Genomic DNA, 25,552 nt, shown 5'->3' with positions numbered 1-25,552 from the left:
GCTGCTTGTTGGGTCAGTCTGTGAGGAACACAAGTGCTATGAGTTCATCAGAACGCATTTCATTAAAATACTTGTAAAACATGCACAGGGATGCGACATTATGGTGATGGGACAAGGGTTGGTGCATGGTCGATAGTGCAGGACCTGTTAGATTTGGGACACTTTTTTTGAACCCTGTCTAAGAATGAAAGGCTAATGGGAGATGCACTAGTCCAGATGTGCCAACAGTACTCCATGCATAAATGAATTGACGCTTTGTAAAGATATAAAGATATTCTCTGGTATGAGGAATTATATATTTGCAGAATATACACTGTTATATGGGATTTATCTTTAAGAGTTCATGAACAAACAGAATTAAAACTTTATATGCATACTAGCAGGCCGCCCTGCATTGCCCGGTCGTAAAATATGCTTAAAGATGATACTTTGATTAATGCAGATTTTGTATTTATTATTATATTATATTGGACCCGATATGTAATAATGATTTGAAAAGTTTTTTTTTAAAAATGACTCATGCGCCACCACCAAGAATTGAAACCAAAACATTTAGCTTATGATTTACTTTTTCCTTTGACATTAATGCCTGAGCTATGAAGCCATGTTTGCTGCAAGGCTAAAAATTAAAACATGAATCAATCAACGTCACACATGTATTCGTAATGCCGTCGTTCGACCTTCACCTAGCAAATTGCATTTTTTTAATTTTCATACTTTTGCATCAATTTTCCCTAGCTAAAACCCAAATACAAAGTTTCACATGAGTTTGAATATCCTATATATTTTCATGTCTGTAGACCAAAAACTGACATAGGAGTTCGGTAGGCAACATTTTTTAAACAAAAATATATATGCATGCATAAATATATATATAGAAAGAGGTTTGTGTTTACTATAACCTTTTTTATGCAAATATAAATCATGTAGAATATCTGCATTAATATAATTACACATAATAGTTAACTAAAGATGATCCTCCCATAAGAAAACCGAAAAAACTAATAGGTAATTAATTTAGTTAGATATTTTGCTAGTAAATGCAATTCTACGACCCATATATAACAAAGTTTTATTTTCTTATATATAATTTGATTGCAGAAATTCCCCTCTGGACCAAATTATGTTAGGTTTGCAATAACAGATGTCACATACAAATTTATGATGTCTAAACTTTTACCCACCATCTTATGTAACTTTTGAATGCCATTACAGATACATTTATTCGTTATAATAAAATCTCATCTTACTTCCTATGAGCAACATCATCACAATTGCCAAGATCTATAATAGTTTGTATTTTTCCCTTCTACCTGAAAAGTCCTCCCATTCTCCCAGTAAGGACCGGATAAATATATAACCATTATAACTATATTAACCCAACACCCTTATTAACTGGATTAAACACTCAGACACTACAACTACCATTGCACTTCACTATTCAAAAATAACAATTTCTCCCTAGTAACATTTCGCCTTTTCTCATTGGCTGCGACCATGAAATTCTATTATTCCGGATTGTACACAAACATACAAAAAAACGAACACCACAGCCCTTATTCAATATGGCCGATCAATTGCCACGCATTGTTTTACATCATTTAAACTTTACTACCATCACTTTTCCTTTATTTTACAGCTGTATTTTTACAAAAATTAACCATAACATTTATTTACATGTTACACATGCCATTATGCATTATTTGAATTTACATTATTTCATTCTTACATTAAAAAAAAAAATACGTTGCAGCTTTCTTTAGATCATATCCAGTTTCCGCGTCCCAAATTAACTATGCTAAAATGAACTGATCTCTTTTTAAATCATTTATACTTTACTATCGTTGCTTTTCCTTTTATTTTACAGACTGATAAAAAAATGATAACATTTACTTAAAAGTTACACATGCCATTACGCATTATTTGGATTAACGTTATTTACTCATTAACGTTCTACTAAATTGAACACGTACTTTGTGACAATATTTTTCTCAGTAATGGTCAAAAAGTATGTGTTCAATTCAGTAGAACGTTAAAATTGAAAACTGATCCCCGACGATAAGTCATGAAATTTTTTTTTATTTACAATTTTACTTTTTTTCTTATCTGAAAGTTAAGATTGTTATCGATGAGATTAATGTGAAAAAAAGGAAAAAAATAACATTTTACTTTTTGCTCTGTTGTCTTAATTTTTATTTTTTTTCGAGTTATCATTTTTATGTTCTTCCTTTAAATAAATGTGAATCAATTAAATACAATGTCTTTGTCTCCTGTTGTCACCATATGGTATATACTTCTATCCAAACTATATTTGATGTTTAGATCGTCTGACAAAACATCTTTTCTTTCTAAATTAAACATAGTAAAATGGCAAAAATTTAAGCTGTAAGTCCTCCTCCTCCTCCTCCTCCTCCTCCTCCTCCTCCTCCTCGTCCAATGCTTTTCACCATCTTAAGAAAGTGAAACAAACATAACTGATATATAAAAAAAGACAAAAGTGAAAGAAACAAATTGGAATTTTCTTCAAAGATCAGCAGAATTTATTTTTATCATCTAATAGGTTTCTTAAAAAAAAATGTATGATCATTTGAAATTTCAAAACTTTTTTGTGTACATAGAAGTTTCTTATATATTTAACAGTTTATTCTAATTTGTTTTGAATGCGTATTTGCAATTTTATATATATTTTTTTCTTGAATTTCATATTGTTATTATGCTGCGCTTTTATTGTGTTTCTCTTTGTGTTGTACATCATAAAATTGATACATTACTGACAGATGTTACTTTCTAATGGAGCCATGCTATTTGACCATTCTTCAATGGAGTTTCTTTTTTCTAGCTTTTATTTTAAAACCTTTCAATTAAGTGTTGACGCTTTGGGAATGGATGCCACATCCATCTTAAGTAACACTTGTCACCACCTGATAACACACGCTCAAACTCACCACTGTTATATGGATGCATGTTTTCTTGTATGAGTGCATATATGCGTGTATGTACGTATGTATATATATATATATATATATATATATATATATATATATATGTGTGTGTGGGTGTCTATCTTATATTTATATTACACACTAAAAGCATATGAGAACATGGACTAGACACACTACTGGTTGTATATATATTTATATACACACACTCATATATATATATATATATATATATATATATATATGAATAAATAGTGGAGAATGCTCAATATTTTAGAGCTTGTATAAATGTAAACTTGAACCCATGTTGATTACTACTTTCTAAGGAGAAATGATTAAATATATATACATATTTATTCACAGATAATATTTCGTCGTATTATAGCTTTTCAGTCTGTTAAGCATGGTGAGTTTTTCAAGCTAATAACTGAAACTAGATCATTTTGTCATTAATCAGTACCTTTAACCTTTATGCTATTACACTTATCATAAAGAAAGTGAAATTATAACGATTATTATAATAAATTCACATTACTGACTACCTAGATGACGTAATTCTTTTACAAAAATTAATATTTTATGCTAAGTAACAGTTGTTAATTCCCTTACATATATTTATAGAAAGTTTCTTAGTTAATTCAATAGAAATTCGTACCAAGAGTTTTTTTTTTTTTTTGCAATTATTTCAGTACCAATTTATTTTTTTAAACTTCAGCGTCTTTCTCACAGGAGAAACATTGCTAGCCTTTTTCTACTCTATGGTTATTTTCATTGTAAGTTCTTGACTGAGCTCCAATCTCTAATTTTTCTTCCCCCTGTGAATGATTCATAATGAAAACTACTACTGTAACTAACTTTCCTTTCTTCTGTGTATGTAAAATTCATTTGAACTATCATAAAGTTTCTTTAGAAAAACTTCCCATCTGTGGAATAAAATACCACAGGGCTGGTTCCCTATTGACTATAACATGGTCGTTTTCAAGCCCATTATTAAATCCTTGTCAAGACATCTAATTAAATAATGAAATTCTGACCCTTTAACCCATCATTTCCAACCCTCTCAATGGTGTTGTTACTTGCCAACCAACAATCTCATTAATCATTGTCTCTGAGTAGTCTGGTCATTCATAAATATATATAAAAGAAATTGTTTTCATGAACATTCAACATTTATACTGAAAACGAATATCTATATGACCTTATCCATAATCCATCTCAGAAGAGAAAACCGGTTCTTATTTGCATTCCAAAATGTTGGCATATCAAAAGGATTTGCTAAGTCATTTTTGTAATTCACATAAATTTGTAAACAGATATTGTAAGTCCTTAATTGTTACAAAACTATCACTATCATGGCATATACAAAGTAACTGTCAGACAGATGGAAGAGAAGGTGCCTGATAAAAGCTGACTTTCATCTTTAGTGTGCAACAGTGGAATCGTGAATGGCTGGGGTATGCTGAGGAGTCAGCAGCGGACAGACCTACATCAACTGCCTTAACTCATGATGTAGAGAATTTACTTTGGAGCTGACTCGATTCACCCTAGGTGTATGCTGTCACACGAACAGGTTAGAAAAACATACTAAAAACACCAAAAAATATTTTAAATTGCTCTCCTTCTCTGTTATTTCTAATACATAGAAAAGATGGCCAGTTTTTAGGGCAAGTGTTGATTTCAACGTCCCAGTCTTTAAATACTCTTTCACATTCTCTAGCAAGTGATATACTATATAAAACGAACACAGGTTTTTTTTTTTTTTAGGCTTGTCTAGCTGTTACTAAATGGATGCAGTTCTCTTTGAATAAACTCCAGATTTTTTTTTTAATTACATTTTCACCCCAAACAAGGCACATTGCCACTTTGGTGTAGGGGGCTATCTACTGGGGTACTATGTGGGGATTTTGGCAGCAAGATGTCTGTTCACATTACACTTGAACTTCTGCACGTCAGTACAGTTGGGGAAGCAGGGACCTGGAATGGAATTCCAAAGTCTAGCGGTTCTGGGGAAGAAACTACTGGAGTAGAAAGATTTTTTACATCTAGGGATCTCTACTCTGTGGGGGTGGGATTTAGTTGCCTGTCTGGTTTGTCGTGGGGGCACAAGTGCTTGCAGTTCGTCAGAGCATTCGCCATTAAAATACTTGTAGAACAGGCAGAGGAATGCAACATTTCGTCAATGGGACAGAGGCTGAAGCTTAGATGCCAATTCAGGGCCTATCAGATTAACGACTCTCTTTTGAACCTTGTCTAGGAGCGAGAGACGTAGCAGATGCACCAGCTCAAATATGACAGCAATACTCCATACATGGGCGAATGGTAGCCTTATAGAGGTACAGGATATTTTTGGGTGTTAGTAATTTTCTAGCATGGTAGAGAGAAAGCCTACCTTCTTTGCAGTGGCCCTGACAATGCTTTCAATGTAATTGTTCCAACTCATGTTTCCTATGAACGTTAGGCCAAGCAGTTTGAAAGATGTACTCTCAGATAAAGTGTCGTTGGCCATTGCTATTAGTGGTAGAGAAGGTTTCTTGTAATTATTGAAGGAAACTAGTTTAGTCTTGGTAGCATTGAACGTAACCATCCATTTTTGTCCCCATTCCACTACAGATTGAAGGTCATCCTCTAGTGTTTTTGCCATTTCTTTAGATATGTTTTCATTTGTTTTCCTGTCGTGCCTGCTATAGAGTGTGGTGTCATCAGCATATATACCCATCTCAGAGGCAATTTTGTCAGGGAGGTCATTTATGAATATTAGGAACAACAGAGGTCCAAGGATAGACCCTTGGGGCACTTCCGCATTTATATCATATTGTTTAGATGTACGACCGTTGAGGACATCCTGGATTTTTCTCTTATCTAAGAAGGATTTAATTATGTTTAGTATTCTACCAGTGATACCGTATGATCTAATTTTCCTGAGGAGAGCCTCATGCCATACTCTGTCAAAAGCCTTAGATATATCTAAAGCTACCGCTCTGCCCTTCCTGGCTTTGTCCAGTGAGTGGTATATACGTTCAGAGATTACAGTTAGGATGTCTGCTGTGGAACCGGCTTGTCTAAATCCATATTGTTGGTCAGTCATAAGTTTAGCATCTGTAAGGTGATAGACTAGAGCATGGTTAATTAAGGTCTAAAAACTTTTTGGGGAAAAGTGGGAGGAGGCTAATGGGGCGATAATTTAATGGGTCTGTTCTTTTGCCAAAATTCTTGAATACTGGTACCACAGAAGCAGTTTTCCAACAGCCCGGAAAGCAAGATTCATTAAGGCATTTGTTGTAGAGTTTGGAGAGAACTGGAGCTACTTCAGCTGAGCACTTTTTTTTAACAGCACAGCTGGGATGAGATCGGGTCTACATGCTTTTGAAGTGTCAAGGTTTTTTATGATAGCATGCACCTGAGCAGGGGTGATTTTCAGATCGTCTAGCGTGTCGTCTCTCCGCATAGGAAAGTCAGGCAGGGGGTGGTTGAGAGGGTCCAGTTTGGAGTTTGAGGCAAATCGACTGGCAAGCATGTTAGCCTTCTCGGTTGCTGAGCAAACAATCTCGTGATTGTTGGTTAGTGGGTGAATTGTTGATTGCCCATTTTTTACTACACTGTTGTAGATTATCCAAAAGTCACGAGTTCCTAATTTCTGTGCTTCGATGTGTTTTTTAGTGATTTCAGCATATTCTCTTTTATCTGTCGCTATTTCTTAACATTACTTCTAGCTTCTATGTACTTCTGTTTGTTTGAAGTGGACTTATGTCGGTTAAATCTGCGGTATGCATGCTGCCTTTGAGCAATGGCAGTTGCGCAAGTCAAAATAAACCATTGAGGAGAGTGGGGCTTGCTATAAAATTTCCGCATGGGATTGCCGTTTTGAACCATTCAGTGGTCTCATTTGTCCACCGTTCAGCAGAAAGAGAAAAAATATTTCCCCATGGGGCATCTCTGATAAGATCTCTAATGGCTTCCAAGTCAGCCTTTTTATAATATCTTGTTTTGAGCACTGGCTCTTCAGTTTTGCGTCTAGAGTTTAGGGCGATTTCAACCATTATCACTACATGATCAGTGTTCCCAAGTGGGCTGTCGGCATTCGTTATACAATTATCAGGAACTGTGGTCAAAAGCACATCTAGAAATGATGCCTGTTGCTGATCAGGGAAACGGGTTGGGAATGTAACCATTTGTGATAGGAATGAGATATAGAGAAGCTATGTTTTGTGCTGCCCGCTGTGTCTGTAAGTAGAGGATCCCAACCAGTTTTTGTGGAGGACATTAAAGTCACCAAATACATGTACTTGTGCGCTAGTGTCGAGGGAGAGTGCTGTGTCTATGCTGTCAGAGACTTTGCATATTATGGTGCAGTCCTGGATCGAGGGAGAGCGGTAGAGAAAATAAAAGTAGCTAATGTTGTGTTGCATGTTAAGCCTAAAGCACATAATGGCTTGATCGTCCGATCCTAGGTTTGTTTCTCTAGTCAAGGGAAGGGTATTACAAATGTAAACTCCAAGTCCGTGCATATGTCTGTCAGAGTTCTTACGACAGAGTCTGAGATATCCAGTCATGTTATAGTAGTTAGAGGGGATGGAGGAGTGTAGGTTAGTCTCACTTAGTGCTAAGATATCCGGGATATTATTTAGGAGAAATGCTTCTACATCAGCTAAATTAGTTCTAAGCCCAAGGATGTTTGTGAATGCAAGTCTCAAGGGAAGAGGCAAGTTGGATTTGCTTGACCCTAAGCCTGGTTTAAGCTTATTTTTAGATTGTACTGTCATCATATTTTTTAAAGAGTTTCAGTTTAGGTAAGGGGGAGCTGAACAGGAGGTCATGCAGAGTATCACATGCAACACAAATAGACCATCAGCTGACCTTTCTTCAACTAGGATTTAGACGTATGTTATTGTAAGAGATGTGATCCCTAGGTATCCCTAGGAATTTATCATCATGTGATCCCTGAGTATCCCTAGGAATTTATCATCATGTATTAATTTGAGAATCCTACCCACTGCAAGGTCATAGTTCTTATCTCCCTTTCAGAATTCTTCATAAAATTGTATAACATATGATTGATATTTGGTAGCAATCAATCGGGAATTCCATGAAGTTACTACTCACACAGAGTAACCGTCAAGCCATTTTAAATACCACTATTTTCAACTGGCCTTTTAAAAAAAGAAAAAAGCTGACTTGATAAAAGTAATGAGCAAGGTCACATTATGAAATCTTATTGGCCAGTGTGCAAATACTTAAAGATTTAATGTTTCCAACACAATACATGATGTTCACAAAGATATTTGATCACACTTCTCTCTGAACTTTTGTGCAATATATAGTAGAATCTATTTCAAATACAATGAAATGTCCACAAATATATAATCAAATTTTCGGTGATAAACAAAGTAAATGTTTAATTTAAAAAAAATAAAGTTCACATGGTTTCCTACTTATTGAATGTTTGTAGATCTCACTTTCGAAGCAACGTACGGAATTTACTTTTCTGGTGACCACATGCCACATGGAATGAAAATGGAAAAATATAAACGGGTTTTACTCCTGAAGATGTTATATCACCAAAAATTTGATTATAAACATTTTTTTTTTATTTTTTATTATTCCTTTTATTTTTTATTATTACTGACTTTTTTAAATTAGATTTTTTTTGTATATATATATATATATATATATATATATATATATATATATATATATATATATGAAGCAGGCCCAACATTTGTTCTTAAAGGTGATTCACTATATTGATACAATTCAGCCATTTAGTGTATGCATAAAACAAGTAAAATAGGAAAAAATGTATTCATCAAGAGTTAATGTGATTAAATTATTATATATTTTTTATTCAATTTATTTTTTCTTAATTTGTCGGCTTTTGGGTTAAGATGAAAATGTAGTATCTGTTCTGTCCCGGGTAGCAGAAATCCTTCTTGACTAGGAAATTTGTATTTGGTCTTCTCCACTTCTCCAACATTAAAGACCAACGTTATGTCTAACTCTACCCTTATATAGAATTATAGAATTTACTTTTCTTTCATTAAACTTAATAAGTGTAAAATGTAATTTACTTGAAAGGAAAGGAATTAAAAAATGTATTTCTTTGATCTTCGTCTCTTCCAATTTTTTTTTTAATTAGGATCATTGTTTATATTTCTGTTTTCATTTTAGCAATTTTGAGTCACAGCTTCTCTCAGTGTGCAAGCTATACTTCATTTGCGTTGCCAACAAAATCTCTCAGAATAAAAAAAAATATTCAAAACCATATTTAATTCCTGTTCATGTCTTATAAGAGTAAAATAATTACAACTGTTTGTACAAATTAGTTTTAAGAAAGTACATGTTTAACAAAATCAGAGACGGCTTAAAAAAAAAATTAGTGCTGTAGGTATTTTTTTTAATTATTAAATAAAAACATTTAAGATTAACAATGTTGTAATTGCAGAGACTTTGTTCCTTAACAAATGGATATTATCCAAACACATTTTTGCCATTTTTCTTGCATAATTTCTAATAAGAATACGAATATTGTAACATTTTATAATATATGCTCCTAACTTACTGATGTATTTTGCTTAGATTATCAAGGAATTTTAGATTTTCGACATTTTACTCTATTTATGAAAGGAGTGATCAGTTGTTAATACATCCTCTATTTAAATGCTAGAAGATACCGGCTTTTATTTATTATGGATGTTGTTTTTAAGTGTGTTTTCATCCTTTTGAAGTTTATTACTTACTAGATTTTCCAAAATAGTTATCTAAAAAAATAATATTCAATTAGTTGTATCACCCACCCACCCCGAGTTGCAAGTGATTCAGGTCATCTGGAAGTAAAATATCATCTATGACGATGTCCTGATTAGTTTTGACTCCACCATTTTTTTAAATACATAAATTCTATATAATATTTGTAAATCCTTCTCTTTTTATTATTGAAATATATATTCCTATATATGTAATTTTATATGCTAACATGCCAGGATAGTTCTTAAGATTAATGTTTTAATATGTTATTTTCTAGTGAATTAGAAACTGGATTGTGTCTACCTATTGTTATTGAGCAAATGGTATTTTCCACTGGAAAGCAATGAATTTAACAACTGTCCTGTTTTAAGTCTCCAAAACAGCTACATGGAAAACAGTTGATGATTCCCTTTCTATCTTACAATCTAAGATGGTATTTCTTGTTTATTGTTACATTTTTCAATGTTATAGTTGAACCTCCTTTTGTAATTATAAATTTAGAACAGCAAATGCTAAGTTTGCTATATGTTGAACTGAGTATCCCTAGGAATTTAAACTGCATTTATTTTTAAGTACTCACAGCTTCATTAGACATATATATGTGTGCGTATGTATCATTACGATTTTTGTTATTGCGTAGGCAGATAGTTGATCTGTTGCTTGATAGTGAACTGCTTAATCTATAACCATTTTACTGATCTCTCTGCTGTGTCAGTTATAGTTTGAGTAGCTTTTCTTTTTAATTGCCCCCAAAACCAATATCTGGCAGGACATTGTGTAGTGATCTTGCAAGAAGAACCCTCTTGTTTTTCAAATCGAATTAGCATACCCATTACCATCTAGCCGTTACTCCTGCAACTTTCTAGAAGCTCATATTTCAGTTTTCTCATTCATATCTTCTACAGGTTCTTCCCAAAGATCGTTAATTTACACATTATTTTCTTGAATTTATTAGAGAAGAACGCTATATCTGGTCATGATGGGGAGTTGACAATGGACTCTCATAACCTTAATTGTCTCTATTACAATGAACATCTAAGTTTATTTTAACCAAAGCATAAACTAAATTTCGTTTGCAAAATTATTCCATTGTACTTGTGTACCTAATGCATAAAAGTACCACAAATATTTGAATTGCACCAGACTTCTTTTCTACAAAAGGGGAACTCTTTCCATAGCATTCCACCATGTCTTTATTTTAATTCTTACCACAAAAAACTGAAATGTAGACAACCCTCGCTCCACAAACTGAGCAATTGAAGTTTCCTCTATTTGCTAGCTTTCCAACACTACAACCACTGATAATCAATTTGGTCTCGGTAACATTCAATCACAGACCTTTACTTTCGATAGCATTTCTCCAAGTTTTCATTTTTCACAGGCAAATCCTAAGCATACAGCTGAGAACTTTTACCATTATTAACCAACAGTCTATCAGATATATGGAAATGAATGGATTGAGGATATGTGTTGCATGGAGGGAAATGATATGAAAATGAAATGATGAATGTGTAATATGAGTCTTAAAGGCAAGCTTAAATCTGGTGAACTCGGAGAGAGATTAAATCTGGACAGTAAAACAAGATGTGTTCACAATGGGAGACTTTTTAGGTTGGATTGTATTGGAAGAATGGATAAGAATGATTGAATTAGACATAAAACAGTTGAGATATCAGGGTCAGTTGGCAGAGAAAACAAAATATATATATATATACTAGCAAAAGTACCCGTCGTTGACTGGGTTCAAAAACAGCCTACAGAAAATGGACTGATTTATGAAAGTATCATAGGTCATGAAAAGGAAGGGTTGTAAAGAGATAGCTTCGAATTTGGGGGTATCAAAACCAAAGCAAAATATGATGAAAGTAAAAATAAAATAGATAAACCCCATAATTTATTATACCATACCTGTTCACACTGAAACACTTATCACAATATTCTGTGGATCTATATTAAAAAACCTTGTTAAACTTTGTGACATATTTCCATTCTATGGAGATCAGGTGCAAACGAACACCCCATAATTTTATTATACCATATTTCTTCAAACTGAAACATAATTATCAAAGTATACTTACATAGATATGAAGAGTCTTTATTAAAGTTTGTGCCTATTTCCATTCTATGGAGGCCAGGCGCGAACGCAGACCCCACAATTTTATTATACCATCCCTATTTAAGTTAAAACATACTTATCAAAGTATTCTTATGTACATCTATATCAAAAACACTTGTAAACGTTTTTTTTTTATTTAATTTTTAAATTATTTATTTCCGTACTTTGTGGACCAGGCGTGAACGCAAACCCCACAATTTTAATGAACTACTGTTCTTCCAGATCAAACATACACATTCCTGTGTCTCTATACATCTTCTATCATTATATGTAATCAGTTTTTTAAAATAGTCAACCATATAGGAGCCTATTTGTAACCAGACACACATACACACACACAGACATTCAGCTTATATATATATATATATATATATATATATATATATATATATATATATATATATAATGCGCGGAAGTGATAACATTAGAGTTGAGAGAAAGAAAAATAAAGACTTGGCCAGTTAGTTAACGAGTTGATTTTTAAAAACTATCCGACGTATGCCATCATGTATGTAAACTTGATTTTAAATTTAATATGATGATTGTAGAGATCCTATTGAACATGGTGTTTCCTTTAATTAGATAGGAAGATGCACTGGAATATTCAAGTGGTCTTTCTGATACTGTGAGTAATTCTTACTGAATTGTTTTGTCACTTAAATCTTTTATTTGTGTTGTTTGGTTTTGTAAGAATTACCATTTAAAAAATGCTCTTTTTATCTTATTTATCTTCTGTTATTATATTAAAACTCTGAAATTTCTTTTCGTGATATTACGCCTCAAATTTTAATGTTATGACGTAATTTCTAGCTAACTTTTCATCATAAAATGAAGTAAAAAAATATTTTGTGTGAATGTATTTTCATGTTTTTAACAACAAAGAAAAGATGGCTAGTCACTTAGTTTAGTAATACTCTGGAGGCATCCTTAATTATATTTAGTGCTTTTAGCAGCATTCTACATGCTTCCTTTTTTTTTTTTTTTTTTTTTTTTTATTTCCACTGATCACTTAATTAATTTGTCTTCTAGAGGTGGAGGTATTAGAAAATTGGTTGTAGTAGTGCTCTGGGGGGTCTCTTTGCTTACAGAATTGCTTAATACCATAGATAGAGCCATAATCCAAAGTGCTTAATATCCTGAATGGAGCAGGTAGTATCCCAAAAGTTTCTTTTTCATTCGTCACAAAGGAAGGGATTTTTGTTTTTAAAGGAGGTGAACCTTCACACACACGTTTGTACATACGTTATCGCTTTTCATATATTTATGTTCCTGCGTACTAACGTTACTACCTTTCACACACATTTATGCTCGTACATATGTTATGTCTTTTAACACACATTTATGTTTGTTCGTACGTTATCACTTTACACTCACCTTTTATGTAAATTATCAGATTTCGCATACATTTGTGTTTGTACACATATCAAATACAAATATGCCTGTATGTACGTTATCACCTTTCACACACTTATGATCATACATAAGTTATCACCTTCACATACATTAATATTTGTAAGTACGTTATCACCTTTCAAATACATTTGTTTATTTGTATTTGTACTAATTTGCATATTCCTTTAAAAAATAACTTTTATTAATTCACTGTCCGTTTTCTATTTTCTTATTGGATAATTAGTTTCATTTCATTATTAAGCACAGTTCTCTTTGTGCACATTTTCTACATTGTGTATAATTGCATGGCATCTGGAGTTGCATTTAGAGTAAATCTGTATCTTGGAACAGTTTCTACTAAACTACTTTGTCAATTTTTAGTCTACATACTTGAAATTTGATATAGGAGCTATTCACATCTGTGGAGCAAAAATCGATTTGATTTTTAGCCTGGAAAATAGCTGCTAAGATGTCAAAATTGAAAATAATGGTACTTGACGGGCATAGTTTGTAAGCTCTGCATATGTGCAAGTATACATTTATGTTTAACACTATTTTTAATGTTTTGATATACATATGGACTTAGCTCAGATGGTAATAAATAACATTGGAGAGGTATAGCTTTTGGTTTCAATTGTAGCTGATTGCACTCAAGTCAATTTTTTTTTTTTTTTAACTTTTGAAATCACTATTATATATAAAAGTGCAATATAAATAATCAATAGAGTATTTGCTCTATAATAATGAATAGAAAATCTGCATAAATTAAAATATCATATTTTAGCATATTTCCGGGCAGCATGCTAGTTATTATCGAAATAGTGCTTTTGGTTCTAAAAGAAAATGTGTAATAAATGGCTTTTTTTGATTTTGTTTACGTACATGTCAGCAAAAGAAGAGTCGAACGTATGAAGTCTTAAAACTGCCTAATGACTTGACAAAGAGAGACATTTACTTATGCTTTCAAAGACATTATTTTTATCTAATTGACTGAAGAAACAATTATGTATGATATTTTGTCACCGATTCCCAATTAATTAGGCCATCAATGTAAGGCAGCCTGATTAAAAGCTGATTGAAGACAAAGGCAGACGAGAACCATTTCACAGATTACACCGTTTATCTTTCTACCTAGATTTATCTATCCGTTCATTATCTGTCACTTTTGTGTGAAATACTTAAGATTCATTGCAGTCTGATGCACAATTAAAAAGTAGCACCATGATCTACTCTCCAATTTGTGAAATTAAAAATTCTGTAATGGATTTGTTTATGCCCTCTCCTTAGTACAGGAATGACACAAGCTGTACAGCTATGAATTAAATAAATTAATCATTATGATGGGTGCGCGCGTGTGTGTCTCTTTATGTATGCATGGTTTTCTAGTTTATGGGTTATTAACCATTTTGGTTTATTTAATGCCGAAATTACAATGCTATAATGAATGTGTAATACAAGTGTTAGACTTAGATCTGTTGACTTCAAAGGAAAATTGAATGAGAATACTATAGAGGGATTGTGCAAAACAGAAGACTTTGATAGTATCACCACATTAAAAGAATAGATGAAAGTTCTTGGGTTAGTAGATGTAGAACAGTTCAGGTAACAAATTCAGTGCATAAGGGAACAGGGAAAGCATGAAAGGTAATGATAAGAATGAATTTGAAAAAAAAAAATGAAGAGTAAATAATGATCCGGTCATAAGTTAGTTTGTAACAAATAAATTAATTGTAATAAATTTCTTAAAGCTAACACATGTTAGCATATAAAATGGATGTTGAACCAGATATGATGAATATGCCTATTTTACATAATTTATTGAACACTATTTGTTATTTTATCCATTTTAGAGGGCAATTTAGGGATTTTATTTATTTTGTAAATATGTATAATTATTTTTATATTCATTTTTATTTTTAAAGTTAGATATGTGTATATGAACTTGAAAAATTGACTTTGTCGTATAGACAAATGACAACCTAATGTTCTCTTGTGTTTAATCAGTTAGAAAAGGATTTGAATAGATCCTCATAGAAAAAAAAACTATAGGAAATGAAATTATATCTGTTTTTATAAAGCTAGGTATATTTATATGCTGGTATGTACAGGATTCAATCCTAAACTAGATAACTTAATTATGACTTTAAGAACATGGATGCTTGGTTCAAATATGGGTTATATTCAATTTTGTTTAATTTCATGCAAATGATCGAGGGAAGTTTTTGCGAAACTTGATTTTTTTTTTTCTCTAATTTTGACATTAGACATCCATTAATATTGAACACTATGCGTGTAACCCTTATTCCTAATTTCATTATTCAATTTACATTATGTTGTTCATACAGGTACACCCTGTATATAACCAAAAATAATGTTCACGTGACAATAGTGGATAGGATGAATATTTCACCCATCAGATTGATTGAAATGAAAACAACTTTTACCTGGCTACAATAATCTGTGATTACAGCCGAAAAATTAAACGACTAGGAGGTTTATGTATTCAGAAGACATGCTGGTGCAAGAAACATGATTCCTCCGTCAGAGAATATAAACAAAATGGTGGAATTAGGAATGAAGATTACACCGACAATGTTCTGAATCCCATTGTTGAGCAGAAGGGCCTGGGGAAATTCCTCACAAGATAAGAATTAAATGTATTTTAGATCTTATTTAATAATTTGTGGAATTGAATGGAAGAAGCAGATATACCAAAGCACTATAATCAAGTTAACTCACATAATGAGATTTTTAAAAATTTAAGACTTTCTAAGAAATTAATAAAAATCTTATTTGAAAATTATTTTAGACATTTTTATTATAATTTGAAAATAACATTGTGACTCATTTCTAGGAAAGTTTTTTGGTAATAAATATGAAATAATCAAAATCTCATGATGTGAGTTCATTTGATTGTATTTTTTTTGGTTCTTCTACTCGATCTATTCATTTCTCTCTCTCTCTCTGTCTCTCTCATATATATATTACTAGAAGAAAATGCAACCTAGGACAGGTAAACTTTATTTCTAGAATCCTTATGTCAATGTTAATCAAATTTCATTACATTGTTTGATTCTAGAAAATGAGTGAAATTCAAGTCTTACACTTAAGGGGTTTTAAGAACAAATTGAAATCTTGCTTGATTAAGATCTATTTACTATGATATAAATTTAAAATATTTTCATTTTCACATGGGTGTTCATGCCTCATAAAAACACTAAAATATTTCAAAAAAACTGAAATTTGGAGAATATTAATCGTTAAAATTTCACAAAAATCAGAAGTATCTGAATTTTCAGAGGGCCCCCACATCCTTTAACCCAAAAGTAAACTAAATATAGTTCACATTACCCCCTTAAACTAAGCAGCTATGTTCCAATATTTTTAATCAACGGCTAATTAGCTTAGAAGAAAATCCTAAACATACAACTTTATAAGCATATCCACATATCTATTGTGTTTGTGTGTGTGTGTGTATAAATGCATATTGATCTGAATGAGTTTTTGAAGCAGTGATTAAGATATTTTTATCTGGCCTGTCATCTCATAAGTGACAAGTCTATAATTTACTCTTAGAAACTTATAAATGACAGCATTTTATAAGATTTCTTTGCAATTTCTTCATATTGTTCTAATTAATCACCATTAGCAAAAGGAAAATAGAAACATCAAACAAAATTGTACATATTTTTTTTTTATAAATCGTTTATTTCTTTTTAGATAAAGTCACAAAACGTCTTTCATTATAGAACGAAAATTAAGAAAGAAAATAATCTCCAAGTTTTTCCTGCTGCAAAAATTCTTATTTTCAGGATTAAATGACATACTTGCTGTAGGGCTGTTAGATCTATATTGATTTCATTTCTTTAATGACTAATTATTTCTTTCATTATTTGAGTGTACAACTGAAGTTTCTCTTTTTATCTCACCCTCCTCTCTCTATCTCTAATATGTTTGGTTGAATAACTACTAATGGCCAAGAAATTAATTTAAAAGGGATCACTTTAGTGGAGAGCTTTTTCGTTGGTCACCATACTAAGATATAAAGAAAGGCACCACTCCTTTATTTGGCACCCTTCACTTACCGTTGATTATAACCTTGTAATGCTGAATGTTTATCAAAGAAGATTTATTTTTGTTTTTTTTCAGTATGACTCAACCTATGATTGAAACTCTATCTTCTTGAACACTAATAGTATTACAGTTTAATGAAAAGTTAATTTTTCTTATATAACTAGCGGGGTACCTGGCGTTGCCGGGGTGTTTGGAGGTGTAAAAGGAAAAAAAAAAGTGTTAGTAGGGAGGGAAGCTCGAACCCGTGACGAACTCAAAGGCGGAAAAGAAAGTGAAAGAAAATGTGAACTTTTACCGCTACGCTATGCTACGAAACCATAGGAAGTGTTATTGTTATTTATTCTGTGTGTGTGTGTGTGTCTCTCTCTCTCTCTCTATCTATCTATCTATCTATCTATCTATCTATCTATCTATATATATATATATATATATATATATATATAGAGAGAGAGAGAGAGAGACTTTAGCTGCAAGTCAGTTTCTGCATATTTGTTTGTTTCCCCAAGATGTTGGGGAAAACCAGCTCCCCATAAAATGGAGAGTGTCCAGATGAATAGCAATTATCTGAGATGACGAGTTTTCTAAACATAATTTTTTTTTTAAATTCAAGGAATTATATATTTTTACAATATTATTACTAAAACTGAAAAACATTTTTTTCTTTATAAATTAAGAAATTGAAAATAGGTATTTGAAATAAATTTTAAAAAGATAATAATAAAATTTACAGATTTAATTTTCCATGGTAGGTACTCAATCACCACCACCGAGAGCTCCAATTTCTCCTTTCTCCTTGTAAGATGTTCATAGCAAGAACTCATCTTCCTACCGAAACTGAAAAGACTTTTCCTTTCCTCTTTCGTCTGTCTGAGTATTTGAATGGTTTCATTCCAAGAACTTTCCATTCATGGAAGTGTTACCATGAGACTGCTTCATCTTCAATTCTAATATAAAGAAATGCTTGTCATAAATCATCCTCATAAGTAATCAAACTTTGTTCATTTATCATATTCACTCGTCTCAATTTTTTTTTTTTTTTTTTTTACATAGGCATCACCACATTATCAAGGCCCAGAGGCCACTCAAGGATAAGGGTTAAAGAGTGTACAGTAGAAATTGGACAATATAGTAATCATTAGTAATGAAAATTTGGTAAATTTGATAACTTATATGGAACGGCTCATCAAGAACTTATCTACTTTAGACTTGAACACAACCATATTGTAGTCAGCCGGAAAGCAGGAAAACGGAAGACAATTCCACAGGCGTGCAGTTCTAAGAAAGAAGCTTTGTTCATGGAATCTACGTTTAGGTTTAGGCACAGATAAAGAGTGGGGGAAATTATTGATAGTGTTTACAGCTAGACGAGTGTTTCTTGTGAAAGTTTGGCGAGGGGGGACCATAGATTGAAGCTCAGTCGAACACTTTCCATGAAAATAACGATACATCAGAGACAAACTTGCAACATCTCTTCTGTGAGATAGAGGTTGCAGCGAAGAGAAAAGGACATCTCCTACGAGGCTACGAAGTCTATTTTGAACTCTATCAAGGCAGGACAAGTCCTTTCTAGCAGCTCCTGCCCAGAATTCATCCATTTCATTAACCGTTATCCTTGAGTAGGTTTTAGCTTTAATAAGTAGTGACTCAGTAGGAGTGTCAGAAGTCGCCATTACAAAAGGGTGATAAACATTTGATTAATTAGACTCGCTATGTTTCGAAGCTTATAACAACATGAATAATGTCATTTCAAACCCTAATTTTTTTTCAATAAAAAGAGCAAAGACTAAATTTTAAAATAAAAGGTTTAATCGAAAAATATACAATATTTTTTTAAAATCGGTTTTCTTTAAAAAAGATTTCACAAAATTCAACGAATTTTAACTTAATCCAAATGTAATAAATATATATAAATGCTAAAAAATTACTTCCTATAAAACATACTAATCAATGGGTGCTTCCATTCTTCATTTATTAGAATTCGTCCATATTTATATTTTATATTCCATGTACTTTTTAAATAAGCAAGGGTCCGAAAAGACCGCATTTTCGTCACTGTTAGCAAAGCGGTGTTTCCTCTCTCTCTCTCTTCCAGTTGTGAAATACGGATGCCTAAAAGGGCCATAATTAATTATTTCAAAAATGTAAAAACAACATATATGTGTGAGCCATTGTGACTTGTGCGTGAAAATATGGGTCACCATACTTGAAAAATTATCACATTTCACTCATCAGTTTTTGACATTTAAATACAAACCACCCAACCAATTTTCCATTTTTTTTTTTTATTCTCTTAAATACATGAGTTTTTGATTTAATATATTTTATTTCTTGTTTATGCAGTGAATTTTTTTTTTTTTTTTTTTTGGATCTAAAAAAAAAAAAAACATTGAATGAAATAGAAAAAATTGCTGCAGGTGTCCGATATTTACTGGACAATATAACCAAAATGTGAGGCTTCACTTACAACAAAAAAAAAAAATCAACGTGGTTTTAAAAAAAAAAAAACGGTTTTAAACTTTTGACTTTACAGGTAAATTTGCACAAAACTATTCTCTTTTTTGTTTTAAATTAGATTATTTTATTTATTGATCTTTTATCTTCAATTTGTGATATATAAATCTGAGGTGAGAAATTTAATTATTTTCATTTTAATAGACATTTCAAAATGGGGGGGGGTGAATTTTAAAAAAAACGTTTGTTTAGAATATTATATTCAGTTTATTGGAAAGAGCATAAAATTTCACATTAAACCTGCAAATATTGTAAAAATTGAACCAATAGAAAAATTTTGGTTGATTTTTAAATTGAAAAAATTGAAAAATTTAACTCGTAAAATTCAATTAATTTCATTACGTAGAAAAAAAATAGCTGCATGAGCGCACGCAGGCACTTTGTAAACACTGTTTTATAAAAAAAATATTTCTATTATTTTTCCAAAAACTTTAATAGTTTATTTTAGAAGTATATTCCATAAAGAAATTAAACAACTTACTTTAAAAAGAGAAATTACGAGTTTTGTATATTTCATTTGCAATTTTGTATTAAGGGTGTCAAAAATTCCCAAATAATTTTGACACACCTAGTGACTCAGCATTATATCTAAAAAAAAAAATGTTCTTTCAAAGATTACTCTCCATTAAGTTCAGTCAAAAAATTTTTCATCTGAAGGAATAATTATTTAAAGATTATATTACATAGTTAAGAAAAAAAAAAAGAAGCAAATACGTACCTCCTGTCGATCCTTTGCAACAAATATGCAAATCAGACACAACATTAATTCCAATGACAAATATCCTTTAATAAAGGAATTTTGAAAGAAATGTGAAACAAAAAAAAATTTTCTTTGAAAATGGAGTTCTTTAAATAATTCTAACCTCAAATCGAAGAGTTATATTTAATGCGTTAGTGGCAGTGAGAATTTCTTTTTATTAACAATCCTTTTATCTATACAAGTTTAATCAGTTAAATGATAAATTGTCACTAACTTATACTACCCCCCCACCCCCTTCATCTCATCCCTCTCACATGACTGTCACTGCTAAACTTGTTTTACCTTTTTGTTATATCTCCATCATTTGTCAAAATTATTATTCCTGATGCTGGTCCGCAGTGCTCCACTGATGAGGTAATTGCTCTGCTAGGTGATATGAAAGGAGGAAGAGATATGCTGTTGTTAGCTCGCAGTGGCATTTATTAATTCCTTGTACCAACGTGTATGCAGATGTTCTGTTTTTCATAAGATGTGGCATTTAATTATTTGATTAGCGCCATGTTACGGTTCCAAAACGCTAAATGTTCTTCATTTACTTACTACAAAAGATATAAATAAGAATAACATTTTCGAAAAATGTCTTTGATAATGAAGATAAAAAAAGAAGTGATGGATGAGGAAAGTTGATTGTAACATGAAAAATGTATGCATTGAATTTGCAGTCTCTTAATGTAATTATTGTTCTCAAAAGGTGGTGATAAATTAAAAAGGAAGAAGAAACTAAAAATAATTTTAAATTGTCTATTCATATTTTATGTTTTTACTCTTGCCGAAAGGGAAATTTATGACATGTAATAAATTTATTTGTTTATTTTCTTTAATTTGAGGGAGTTTTAAACATGAAATGAAATTCTAGACAAAATGGAATGTTTAGTACATGGAATTGTGAATAAGCATGGCAACAGACTAATAAAAATCAGGACACAAACACATCTTTAAAGCAGTACCAAGATATTTGGTTGATTCAGACGACTTTAATCATTTGATGTCTATAAGCTGTATTGAAAGAAAAATGTGGTGGTTGGATTGTAGATGCTTGGCGGTATATTTGAGGATCAGTTATTTTTTTAACACATCTCTGTAGAAAATGTCTTTTGTTTCTGTGTGATTATGCTGCAACTAATCATTTTGTTGTGTTGTCTTGTAGAATGTTTGCTTATCCATTCTGACACAAAATAAAATTTCAGACGATATGGAATGTACACCAAATGATTATGGTCACATAAACTGACTGAAATATTGGTTCTGCTTTAATGCTGTCTCTGTGTCCTATTTTTATTAGTCTGTTTTCATGCTTACCTACTTTTTCATATTTCTTTATATTGTAAACTGTCAAAGTATTTTAGTTTTGGATATCGAGCTAAAAACAGTTTTGTTGAGACCTGCTAATATTGGCTTCCTTTGTCTGCTGTTGGAGCTTTGCATGTGGATGGGTTAGTCAGTATTATTTTAGAGCTTGCGGTATTGGGGCAATTAATGATCAATACCATAATAATTAAATTTAATTTCCAAATTTCTATTCAGTAGCACAAAAGAAAAACGGTAGAGAACAACTACCATAGCTATTAAAAAAATAAAAACAAGAAAAATGAAAACAAACACTTTTAGATAATGCTGGGTAGTTTCCAAAGTTGGGGAGTAACTCCTAAAATTAAAAAAAAATTCGAACTCCAATATTCAGACTCTTTATTGTTACAGTTATTTATTGAGAAGAACTTTAAAATAAACCCAAAATATCTGTATATGTATTCAGAGTTAATTCTTTGAAGATTAAAAGAGATCAAACTCACACTTCTAGCATTTTTATAAGATAGATTCCACTCCTTCCAAATTCCTGGTAGCTACAATTGGAATTAGATAATTAGTGAAATTTGGGGCAGGGGATAAAAAAAAAGTAAAAGCAATGTTATAAGTATGGATGCTAGTGAAGAAGAATAAGAAAAAACGCAATATGAAAGACAAAAATGATTGGAGGGTGGGTTTTTTATATGTAAATCGTGGTGGAATGTCTAGTCTTTAGGTTGACTAAAAAAACAACATTGTTTATTTGTATAAAACAAGAACTAGACATCAATCGATATGATGTTTTGTATTGAAAATTAATAAGTCTTATTTTCCATCTATTCTAAATCATTAAATTACACATATGTGATTAGCTATGTTTATATAATGATAGAAATTCATCTTTACCGTATCTTTTTTTTTTTTTTTTTACATTTTCACCCCAAACAAGGCACATTGCCACTTTGGTGTAGGGGAGGGGCTACTATCAAGGGCAACAACTACTGGGGTACTATGTTGGGATTTGGGCAGCAAGATGTCAGTTCACATTACACTTGAACTTCTGCATGTCAGTACAGTTGGGGAAGCAGGGACCTGGAATGGAATTCCAGAGTCTAGCGGTTCTGGGGAAGAAACTACTGGAGTAGAAAGATCTTTTACATCTAGGGACTCTACTGTGTGGGGGTGAGATTTAGTTGCCTGTCGGGTTTGTCGAGGGTGTCTACATCGTGGGGGCACAAGTGTCTGCAGTTCGCCAGAGCATTCACTATTAAAATACTTGTAGAACAGGTAGAGGGATGCAACATTTCGTCGATGGGACAGAGGCTGAAGCTTAGATGCCAGTTCAGGGCCTATCAGATTAACGACTCTCTTTTGAACCTTGTCTAGGAGCGAGAGACTAGTAGCCGATGCACCAGCCAAAATATGACAGCAATACTCCATACATGGGCGAATGGTGGCCTTATAGAGGTACAGGATACTTTCGGGTGTTAGTAGTTTTCTAGCACGGTAGAGAGAGTCTATCTTCTTCGCAGCGGCCCTGGCAATGCTTTCAATATAATTGTTCCAACTCATGTTTCCTGTGAACATTAGGCCAAGCAGTTTGAAAGATGTACTCTCAGATAAACAGTCACTGGCCATTGCCATTGATGGCAGAGAAGGTTTCTTGTAATTATTGAAGGAAACTAGTTTAGTCTTGGTAGCATTGAATGTGACCATCCATTTTTGTCCCCATTCCACTACAGATTGGAGGTCATCCTCTAGTGTTTTTGCCATTTCTTTATATATGTGTTAATTTTTTTTTTCTGTCATGCCTGTTATAGAGTGTGGTGTCATCAGCATATGTACCCATTTCAGAGGTAATTTTGTCAGGGAGTTCATTAATGAATATTAGGAACAATAGAGATCCAAGGATAGACCCCTGAGGCACTCCCGCAATTCTATTATATTGTTTAGATGTACGACCGTCAAGGACAACCTGGATTCTTCTCTTATCTAAGAAGGATTTAATTATTTTAAGCATTCATAAAAATAGCCAACATAAAAATAAGAAAAGGAAACTTTATTTTTTGTAACCTAAAGGAAAAAACAAACCATGTAAACCCCTTCCAACAGACCTGTTTGTAAATATAGCTGCTTCCACTGCATGAACTCTTACTCAGCCCCTCCTCCAGTAACAAACAATGAAATAGCAATGCCCTGTAATCACTTCAAGGAGTATAATTTTTCAGTTGATATATAACCCTTTTAAACTAACCCGTTAACATTAACCACCAACGCGGGGGCGCAGAAATACCTGGATTAGGACCCAGGTGTGGGGAAAACCCTCTCAGTGCTGATGGACCCGTAGATCTTCCCAGGTCATCCGTCTAGGAGAAGGAAAACTCTGAAGCTAAACCTAAGGGGAGGAAGGCCTCTCCAATCTTGGATAACAACCTTTCTAGAGCTGGTGACTCAAGCAAATTTCCGATCTGCAAACCTAAGCTGCTTAAAGAGTAGATAGGCACTGTTTATTACCCGGCTTCCATACTCCTTCTTTGCCTATTAGCTAGGCGTAGAGGTTGAATCACAGGGAGTCGACAGACCTTCAGTGGTCGATCTTCTTTCCTGACTAAGGCAATGAACGCCGTTTTCCCCACTCCTGACACATCCCATCTCCTAAACTGGGCACTTGGGAGTGCTTGAATGCCATAATGCCAGTACAAGTAGATTGGGTTGACCATCGTCTGATGGGTTGAGGGTACCGGATAGACAGTTCCTGGCTGCTGTTCCCGACTGGTAGTACAGGAGCCCTAACTCTTTGGTAGCGCTTAGCGCAGCTGCTCCATCAACAGTTGTATAATATCGGGTTGTTTGCAGTGCCATGTCATGCATGGAAAGGGACCTTGCATTCATCCCCGGTGAGCTATCTCGAGGCCACAATCCTAGTAGATGGCAGGACAACTGATGGTCTGCTTGTGTTGCATGTCTGGTATTCTGCATAACCACTTGTTCAGCATCCCTTACCTAAACTGAAACTTTTAAAAAAAATGACAGTACATTCAAAAATTACACTAAAACTACGCCCAAACTCAAACAAAACCAACCTGCCTTCTCCCTTGAGACTTGCATTTACGAACATCCGTGGGCTTAGAATTAATTTAAATGATGTCGAAGCATTTCTCCTAACAAACACCCCAGATATCTTAGCACTAAGTGAAACTAACCTACACTCCTCCATCCCCTCTAACTACTTTAACATGCCTGGCTATCTCCCACTCTGCCATAAGGACTCTGACAGATATAGGCACGGACTTAGTCTACATTCATAACACCCTCCCCTTGACTAGAGAAACAAACCTAGAATCGGACGATCCAGCCTTTGTGCTTTAGACTTAACATGCAACACAACATTAGTTACTTTTATTTTCTCTACCGCTCTCCCTCGACCCAAGACTGCACCATAATAAACAAAGTCTCTGACAGCATAGACACAGCACTCTCCCTCGACACTAGCGTACAAGTACATGTATTTGGTGACTTTAATGTCCACCACAAAAACTGGCTTGGATTCTCTACTCACACAAATGCAGCGGGCAGCTCAACACATAGCTTCGCTATATCTCACTCCCTATCACAAATGGTTACATTTCCAACCTGTTTCCCTGACCAGAAGAACAACACGCATCACTTCTAGATCTGTTTCCGACCACAGTTCTCGAGGATTGTATAACAAATGCTGACAGCCCACTTAGGAAC

At 33.0% G+C, this 25,552-nt stretch overlaps 1 protein-coding gene across 4 annotated transcripts in view; it reads left to right on the top strand.

Moving 5' to 3' along the window:
- LOC145284772 (uncharacterized) overlaps positions 1 to 25,552 on the top strand; it is a 649,584-nt gene that overhangs the window by 370,779 nt on the left and 253,253 nt on the right. The window lies entirely within an intron of this gene.

The sequence above is a fragment of the Euprymna scolopes genome, chromosome 9 (assembly GCF_053919585.1).
Source record: "Euprymna scolopes isolate OS-2025 chromosome 9, ASM5391958v1, whole genome shotgun sequence".
Taxonomy (NCBI): Eukaryota; Metazoa; Mollusca; class Cephalopoda; order Sepiida; family Sepiolidae; genus Euprymna; species Euprymna scolopes.
The sequence above is the reverse complement of the archived record's forward strand: the minus strand, read 5'-3'. Positions and strand labels throughout refer to the sequence as shown.